Genomic DNA, 9,622 nt, shown 5'->3' with positions numbered 1-9,622 from the left:
AGATATTTCCTCAAGCTTGGAGAGCAAGGTGGCCTTGCTAAGCCCACACTGGGATTCAGAGTCAGGCTAGGGGCAGAACTGGGTGGCTGGATGCCCCCAGGCATCTGCTTGTATGAATCTACTAATGCCCAGGTAGGCATGCCTTCAGAGGTCTGGGGAGGAAGGGGGGCATTTCAAGTGCAGTTTCCTGGGATGCAGGGAGAGAGAGAGGGGTGGCATAGCCCCGGAGGAGGCTGTGGAGCCTCGCTCTCCACTTCTGATCCAGTTTTCTTCTCTGGAGGCTATAGAGAGTAAAGGCCACATTTTTCAAAACTCACAGGCAGTCGTGATGTGGGTGCAAATTCATTGCTGTCTAATGTCCATGCACTCAGCGCTCTTTGTGGGTGCCTTTGCCCACAGATAAGGTGGTGGGAATGTGCCGTTTTTTCTGCAACACTGTTCCAGGCACCTTTCTGTAGCATCCTGGCTGTTGAGAAGCTGGCTCCGCTCACCTCTCCTTCTCCTGGGTGGCTTGTCTTCCCCCTTCACATTCCTGCTCCTCTCCTAAAGCTTCTCCCTGAGAGAGCTGTCAGCTCCCGGAGCTGTCACTTCTGTGCCCATGAGAAGGCAGCCCCTGGAGTTGCAGGAGCGGTGGACAGAGAATCCAGAGGTTGACAACATGGTACTGGGGGTCACATCATTTCTTCTCTGTGGGCTCCTGTTTTCCACCCTATAAAATGAGAGACTCGAAACGAAAGTTTCCTCCCAGCTTGAGCCTACCGTGATTCATTCCACAAACATATAATTGAGGGCTTGTAGTCGGACAGGTAATGGGCCAGGTGCTGGGGCAACAGAGATGAGTGGGGCCTGGCCCTTGTCCTTGTAGAACTCACTTCCCAGAAGGCAGGCAGATGGAGAGGCATGGAATTAGAACACAGAGGGCTACGGGCTGTGGTTGAAAGCATCACCTAGTTCTAGAAGCCTTGGTAAGAAAAGCCGAGGTCTCCTGGCCTCCCGGCCTCCCCTTCCCACTCGCCGGGCACCGCCACTCTCAGTTCTTTTAGATGATTCCTTTGAGTTTGGGCATCATATCTGTAGAAAAGAGACGTGCATTGCTGCTTCTGGATTTTTCAATTTGGGGTACCCATTATGGTCTCCCCCATAAGGTGTAGATGAAATTCTCTTTCAGGCTCTCTCCTCATATAACTGTGCCCCAAAACCCTGCTTGTCTCCCCATCTTCTCAGGATGAATTATGGTTATATAATCCTCTTAGTTGGATCAGGGTTCAGTGTTTTCATTATTATGGCAAAATGTTATTTCTAACTAAATCATATACATTATTTGCCTTTTTTCAACATTTTCTTCCCTCTGCAGTTAATGGTCCTTTTTTATTTGCTTAGTTTTCTTTATACACATTAGTGATTCATCCCACTCCCCCAAATCTTTCCCAGTGCCGTAGGTTTTCATCAAATTTTAGGTATCTTCTGCATTTTTAATTAATTAATTAATTTTACTTCTGCATTTTATCTTCTTGAAGAAATCCCTCCCAGAGATCTTTGACTCCCCCCAGCAGACCCAGCTGGGTCTATTCCTTGTATGGGCCCCTAAAAGCTGGCTGCTGCCTTCCTATTCCCTTTTCTTGTTTTGGGTGGACCCACTGTTTCCCCTCCCACTGTGGCAAGTGGTAAACCGGAGTTGCGGCTTTTGGGTCATTTGCATGTCTTGACGCATTTTTATCCTACGCTTAATTAGCAGTCTGGCAGGGTATGGAATTTTAGCTTGGAAATAATTTTCTCTTAGAACTTCAAAGGCAACAGATGCTCCATTATCTTCTCCAATAGCGCTGTTGAATACCCAATGCTATTTGAGTCTTGGTCCTCTAACATGACTTGTTTTTATTCTCTAAAAGTTTGTAGGATCTTCTCTTTGTCTCTGGTGTTCTGACCTTCCATGAGGATGTGCTCTGGGGAGGGTACGTTTTTATGCACTCTTTGGCTGATTCAGTTTGAAACTCATGTCATTCCACCCTGGGAAATGCTCTCTTCACTTTCCTTTTCAAAGATTTTCTCTCCGCCGGTTTCTCTCTTTCTAGATTTCCTTTTATTTAGATGTTGGTCTCCCTGAACTGGTCCTCTAGTTTCATTTTTTTTTTTTCTTGTTTCCCTGCTTTTTTTTGTTTGCAGTAGTTTGGTGAGGGTATCTTTAACTTTCCAGCTTTCCATTTTGTTTTCATTTCTGTTTTATTTTTAATTTTCATTTTCTTCTCCAAATGTTTAATTTTATAGCATGTTGTATTTTTTTAACCTTTCTTTCCTCCCTTCCTTCCTTCCTTCCTTCCTTCCTTCCTTTCTTTCATGTTTTCTTATTGCATAGGTGCAATATCATATTTCTCTTCGAATAAATGACTTGAAATTTTTTTTCTTCTCTTTGCGTAGGAGAGTTCTCCAAGGAGCTTCTGTCTATTTGCTTTGATCTCTCTCTCTCTTTCTTTTTTCATATTACTTTCCTCAAATGTCTACTGATCCCTGGATTTCTATTAAAGAATGGGATTCTCAAAGTTCTGTGCAGGTGGGTAGGCCTTTCTTTGCTGCCCTGGTCTTTAGAAACTGCGATGTCAGAGTCTTACACTTAATTCCCCTGTGGTGTCCCTGCCTTAACTGTATCAGTGTCCCCCAGCCCAGAGACCTTCTGTCTTACCCTCTCCAGAATATGCATCTCTCATGGTCTCTGATGGGACTGGGCAGGGAAGGGACCTGCCTGCTCATGGTGGGGGAGGGGTTCTGGAGGACTAACTGCTCCTTAAACTGACTTTCTCCCGGTTTGCTCTGTTGTTTGCTCGCTTGTTTTATTGTTGTTGTTTGGTTTTTAATAACAGACTTTAGTTTTTAGAGTTTTATCTTCACAGAAAAACTGAGGGGAAAATACAGAAAATTCCCATATACCCCCTGCTCCCCCTAGACACACAATGACCCCACCATCAACATCTCCCAAGAGAGTGATTCATTTGTTACAACAGACGAACATATATGGTCATATCATAGTCACTCCAATCCCTAGTTTACATTAGTGCTCCCTCTATTGCTGTTGTACATTCTATGGGTTTGGACAGTTGTGGAAACAGGTATCAACCACCATCATCTCATACAGGTTAGTGTTACAGGGACTTTTTTCTCCGCCCCCGTGCCCATGGTTCTTGGTCACTCCCTTCCAAGAATGAAGAAGTAGACCAGACAGAGGTGCGGGAAGCGAAGCAAGGTGTATTGAGGGATAGCAGAGTCATTGCACAAACCTCCCGAAGAGAGGGGGACCTGAGAGGGTTGTCACAGAGTTTCTAAGTCCTGGGGATTTTATGGGCTTGTAGGCAGGCTGTTTTCATCTCATGAACCGCCCACCTGCGTCTGTCATCCAATCAGGTTTTTAATCACCTATGTATAGCATGGGGGAAGGGCAGACGGCTCCCTTCTGTGTAAAGTCCTTTTATAGGTGGTTTCCAATTAGGGCAGGGGCAGGGAGTGGAGGTAGGGGGCCCTTGTCCCTGCCTTCCTGCCTTCCAACTATCCTTCATCAGTAGTTTCACTGCCTTAAAAATCCTGTGAGCTCTGCTCGCTTATCTCATCTTCCTCTCTACCCCCGGGAGCCACTTACTTGTTTACTTTTTAAAAATCCATTCCTGCCCCTACTTCTAGAGGACCGTGTCAGCCATGGATCCCTGCGCCTGAGTGGGAGGCCCATAATGTGGGCTGGGTGCCTTTCAGCTGCCCTCCCCTCGTTGCTGGCTCAGGACTCGGATTCTTCTGCCTTCCCCTCTCCAAACTCCAAAACTTGCTGTCCTCTTCTGCCTTGTTCTCTTTGTTTCTAAATGCCCACATCTAAAAAAAAAAAAAAAAAAAAAAAAAAAAATAGAAGTCCCTCTACTGTTGTATAGCAGGGCTTCCAGTGGGTTTGAAGAGAAATGCATGAGCTCCATCTACCATCTTTGATTACAAATCACTTCCACTGGATTTTTGGTTGTTACCTCAAATTCAACCCAACCCCCACTGAACCCTCACATCTTACCTGGAGAAACTCCTCTTCCATCTCTTCTGACTTCCGTGCAAGCTTCTGCCACTCTCTGTTACCTTAGGGGGAGACCACAGGGCCCCCTTCTCACCTTTGTCTCCTGCTGCCTATCTGTGGAGCATCTCCCCTTCTCCCTACTTCCTCTCTGGCGGTCTTCCCCGTTCCTTCCCTCTCTCTTCCCGGCCACTACCCCAATCTGCCTTCTCACACCCAGGGAGTAAAAAGTCCAGATTTCTGAGTTGGGCAGGTAAGTGTCCACTATAGGACTCCAACCTGCCTCTCTGGGCCTCATTCTCCTGCCACTTCTGCTGGGCGCTGTCACTCTAAACAGACCAGTGCCCTCCTTTGACGACCCTCACTCTGGCCTTGGCTCAAATTATGACCTCCGATGCGCAGCATCTCTTTACCCCAGGGAAGTCGTGTACACCTGCTCTGAGTCCCGAAACTCCAACAGATTGTGTGTATGCTTACATATCTGCCTCTCTTTGGGTCCTTAGGGGGAGGGACTGTGTCTTGGCCATCTTGTACTTCCAGAGCCCAGCTTGGTGCCTTGTATGTAATAAGTTGTCAATAAACATCCTGTGTTTGAATGATTGACTGTAGCGAGGCTTTATCATCTGTCTATGCCACTGGCTTTGTTGTCACCACATTAATCACAATTTTATAAGATCTTTTTATTTATTTATTTATTTTAAAGATTTTATTTATTTATTTGACAGAGATCACAAGTAGTCAGAGAGGCAGGCAGAGAGAGGGGAAGGGAATCAGGCTCCCTGCTGAGCGGAGAGCCCGCTCGATCCCAGGACCCTGAGATCGTGACCTGAGCCAAAGGTAAACGCTTCACCCACTGAGCCATCCAGGCGCCCCAAGAAGGTCTTTTAAATAATTGAACTCCTTGAAAGTGTCTTAAGAAGGACCTTCTCTGTGTCAGTGCCCCTGAGGGCAGGGCCTGTGCCTCGCTATTGCTGTCAGCACCCAGCACTAGGCATAGGGGTACTCAGTAAAGATTTGTTGCTGGACTGGGTGGGCTCCAGTACGGGAAGATAAATGGGCCAGTTTTGGGGTACTTTCTGGTATGGAGGCAAAATCAGGAAGCCTAGCTGGGCCTGGGTCAGAGCTGAGGGGGGAGGGGCATGTGACATGGAGGACCAGAGGGGCTGCTGGGAGAGGGCCTCTGGGAAAAGCCAGTCACATCCACGTGTTCTTTGAGAGGCTGGAAGCAATGGCAGATGAGGACAGTGTTAGATGGTGAGAGATAGAAAGGGGGATGGATAGCGGTTGGGTGGGGGCGGCAAGTGCAATGTGGGGGGTGCTGAAGTAGGTGGGAAGGCCTCACCCCAGTGGCTGCCCAGCCCTCCCTCCCACTCCCCGCCTCCAGTTCACTTGAGGACTTTCACCATGGAGTATGTGTGTGAGAGCCACCCTGGTCCCCAGTGTGCCCGGTCTTCCCTTCTCCCCCATAGTGTCATCGGGTCCGCGGACGGGCCCAGGCCTGTGCTCCAGGATGGGATAGGATGGGATTCCCAACCCCCGCTTTCCCCGGACATGAGTCCCGCGACTGTTTCCAGACTCCCCTCTTCCTGAGCAGCTGGGCCTGAGTCCTGGGGGAGCTAATGTGTAATGAGGAAGAAGGAGAGAGAGAATTGCCTTGTCTGATGGAGGAGGGAGGGTGGGTTCTCACACACATACTCACTGAAGTATGCAGTTTGGTTCTCCTCTGCCCTCTCCCCAGCTTAAAAATACTCAACAGTACACAAAATCATTACAGTTGAGAACATCAATAAGAAAACCTTTCCTTGGGGCACCTGGGTGACTCAGTTGGTTAAACATCTGACTTTGGCTCAGGTCATGATCTCAGGGTCCTGGGATCGAGCTCTGCATCAGGCTCCAGGCTCAGCAGGGAACCTGCTTCTCCCTCTCCCTCTCCCTCTGCCTGCTGCTCTGCCTACTTTTGCTCTCTCTCTCTGTCAATAAATACCTAAAATCTTAAAAGAAGAAGAAGGAGGAAGAGGAGGAGGAGAAGGAGGAAAGAGAAAAAGAAAAAAAGAAAATCTTTGCAGCATTCCCCCTCCCCACTGCCTCCAGGGGTCTGCTCTCTCCTCTCCCCTTGCTACTATACTCATTGAAAGAGAGACCCCCATCTCTTTTCCACACACTGACTCCTGATCTCATCCCTATCCTTGGAGACTGCTGTCTTAGGGTGCCAGAGGCTTCCTATTGCCAAGTCCCATGGTGGTGTTGGTGGGAGGCTCTTCCGGCCCTGAAGCCCATGGACCCCACAGCCCCATCACTGCCTCAGGACTGCCCTCCTTCCTGGCTCTTCCTCCTCCTTGCCTGCTGATCACGGCCACCTTCCTTCACAGCTACGGCTTTTGCCCTAGTGCCTGATGTGAGCTCAGATGTGCCCCTCAAGGAAGTTCTCTCTCTCCTTCTCTCCAGCCCCTCTGCCCTGGGGCAACATGATGTCCTGCCCAGCCCAGCAGGCCCCGTTGAATACTTGACCTCTTCCTTGGCCTTATCTTAAGCCCAGAGGGATTGTGAGGATGAGAGGTCTGCGGTATAGGACCCAAACCTTGCAGCCATTCTTTTTTGGGTTTGTTTTTAAATGAACTCTTCCAGCCTAACAAAAGGTACAGGGAGAAAGAGGATGAACTCTTGGGCCCCCACTCTGAGCTCAAGAATGAATTATCCTCAATATACTGGAAGCCCCTTGAGTGCCCCACGCCCTTCAGTCCCCTCCCCGCCCCAGAGAGGCAGTGACCTGAGTTTGTGCCCTCTCAGTACTCCAAATTGTTTAAATGTTTGCTACACGTTTGCTATACCTGAAATATGGCATTATTATGCCTGTTTGCAAGCATTATGTAAATGGCAATACTCTTTCTTCCACTTACTTTTTTTTCCCTCGCAAGTACCCTCAGATACAAATCGCTCTTACGTATTCCCTTTCTGGGCAGGATAATGTTCCCATGTGAAAATGTGCCACACTTGGAACAGACCTTTACATACACCCTGGGGAGGCCATTCTGGGCCTCCCTCCTCTCACGCAGCCACCCAGTCCCGTCTTCTACTCTGTGGTTATTCAATGAGCCCCCTGACATCATTCTGCAAAGCACCCTCCCCATCTGGGAGTTGGTCACCTGCCATTGAACAACGCAGGCGGCCGCCCGGACGGCGCCCACCGCCCTGGCATTTCACTCAGGCTGTTCTCCCACATCTACTTTCCCTTTAAACCTGACATTTATCGGTCATTGCCTTGCTCTCACCTCCTGGGCTCGCTGCCCCATACCCCTGTCTTGGACCCCACATACTTGGCCTGTGGGCCCCCAAATAGCCTGGCTCCCGTCTCCCCAGCATCATCTTCCAGTATCTCGGCCCCTCAGGGTCCCCCCACCCCCGAACATCCTAGCCAGTCCCCCCCATGCCTCCACTCCCTTACTGCCCCAATGGCGAGCTCTCCTGCTCTCCCATGCTCTTTTCTTCCAGGCTCCTAGTCAGACTCATCGTCTCCACGAGGCCTGCTCTGAACACCTCCAAGGACCAAGCATGTGGTGTCGGAACCACTTGGAGGCCAAGCCCACTGTGTTTATCTGAATGCAAGTCTGTCCCCCTCTGATGGGAACTCCTCAAGGACATGGGTCGTGCCTGGAAGCCTTCCCGGCAGTCTCAGGAGCTCAGCATTTATGGGGTCCTACAGGGCATCAATCTGGGGTTCATGCTTCCTATCCTCTGTTCCTCTAAATCTCCTCTTTATCTCCTGCCTGGTCAGGGCTCCTCAATGCCCTGTTAGAGATAAGGAAACCCACTGCGGTTTCCTTCCCTGAGGCCTTGTCCTGTGCCAGGGGATGTGAATGGGCTTGCTTGACAATAACAGTGGCAGGCACAGCTGTGGGCCCGAGAGACTCCCTGCCCCTGTGTCTCCTGCCCTGATTCAGCACTCCGTCCCCTGCCACAGGAACCTTTTCCCAGACCTGCGGAGGCTCCTCTACAGGCCTGAAATATCTCTCCCCTCCCCACAACATTTCCCTTCCCTAGCTCCAGCCTCTCCTCCGGGAAGTCCTCCAGGAGTGCTCTGGTCCCCTACACGCCCTAGGGTCACTGGTCTTGTACACCCAAGACTACATTTTATTAATAGCTATTATGTGTTATGACCCTAATATGGGCCAATTTTTACATATATCATTATTCTTCTCAACAAGCCAGAGAGGATCATCTCCCCCTCATCCACAGATGAGGAAACGGAAGCCCAGAGAGGTAAAGACGTTTCCCAGAGCCCCAGAGCTAGCAAGGAGCAAAAGGAGGACTTGGACCCTCGTTGGGCTAACTCCCGCAGGGCCTGAGTTTTCTTCCTCGTAGTTCTGGACACTCGGCCCATCTCCAACCATTTCTCAGCCAGAAAACCAGCTCTTTGAGAGACATGTCCTGTCATTCTCTGGTGTCCACCTGCCCCTCCCCATGCCTGCGCTCGGCCCCTTCCTAAGCCCAGGCTGTGTCTGCCTAATGTAGACAGTCTGAGCTCCAGGTTTGAGAGCAGGAGGGGCACTGACCTCTAAAGGGGGTAGAAGCCTCCTAGTCTGGGCAGGAAGCTCCAGGGTGCCCATCCCACCTCTGCACCCCCTCCCCCATTAATTTGGCCCACCCCACCACCCCCCACGCCCTGGCCCTGACCCCTCCTGGCGAGGACTGAGCGCCTTTCAGCCCCAGCCACCACCAGGAATGACCACCTTCTTGGGAGGGGCTGTTTTTCTACACTTTCGATCCTGAGGTGGAGGCCGGCTGCAGGTGTGGAGAGGTCCTGGGCCTGTGTGATGGGATGTCTCTGTGACGACAGCGTGCCCTGTGTCCCAGTCCCAGGTGTCCACAGGCTAACCGCAGGCTTCCAAGATGGAAGAGACCTCTGGGTGTAAACAGCCTGCGTAGCGGGCAGCACGTGTGCGTCTGCACACATGCTCAGGTGTGCGCGCGTGTGTGGTCGCTGTGAATTCCCCACCTCAGACAAGGGCCTCTTTGTCTTCGCTGCTCTGACGCGCTGCCCCATCAGAAGGCCCCCAGTTGCTTATTTTTATAGGGTGTTCCAACTTTCTCTCTCCAGTTCCCTCTGTCCCACAGCAACTGTTCCAAGCCCCGACTTACCTCATTCTGCCGAAAGGAGGATGGCTGCTGGGGAAGTAGCCCCTGGCTCTGAGGTGCTCTTACCTCAGTTTCCCCACTGGGAGTCTCCAGGAAGGGGTGGGGGAGGGGGAAGCCAAAGTAAATAGCATCGCTACAATGCTGAGACTGTCACCAAGCCTGTTTCCTCATTCTTAATGCTTTATCTGTTCACCTCTTCAATTCCTGGGCCTCATTTTCCTCATCTGTAAAATGGGGATAATGATGGCATCTGACTCAGAGTTGTGAGGATGACATGAAAGATAAAGTCCCTAGAACTGTGTCTGGTACACAACAAGAGGTCATTAAATGTTAGTAATTGTTACCATCAAACATCTTTATTGAGCCTGTCTTCCCGGTGTACTGGTCTTCAGAGACCACTTTCTTCCAGATCACTCTCAGCATTTCCCCTGCCTTCTCCCATTGCTGTTCAGACTT

This window comes from Mustela putorius, unplaced genomic scaffold (assembly GCF_011764305.1).
Source record: "Mustela putorius furo isolate JIRA1106 unplaced genomic scaffold, ASM1176430v1.1 tig00003983_pilon_pilon_pilon, whole genome shotgun sequence".
NCBI lineage: Eukaryota > Metazoa > Chordata > Mammalia > Carnivora > Mustelidae > Mustela > Mustela putorius.
The sequence above is the reverse complement of the archived record's forward strand: the minus strand, read 5'-3'. Positions refer to the sequence as shown.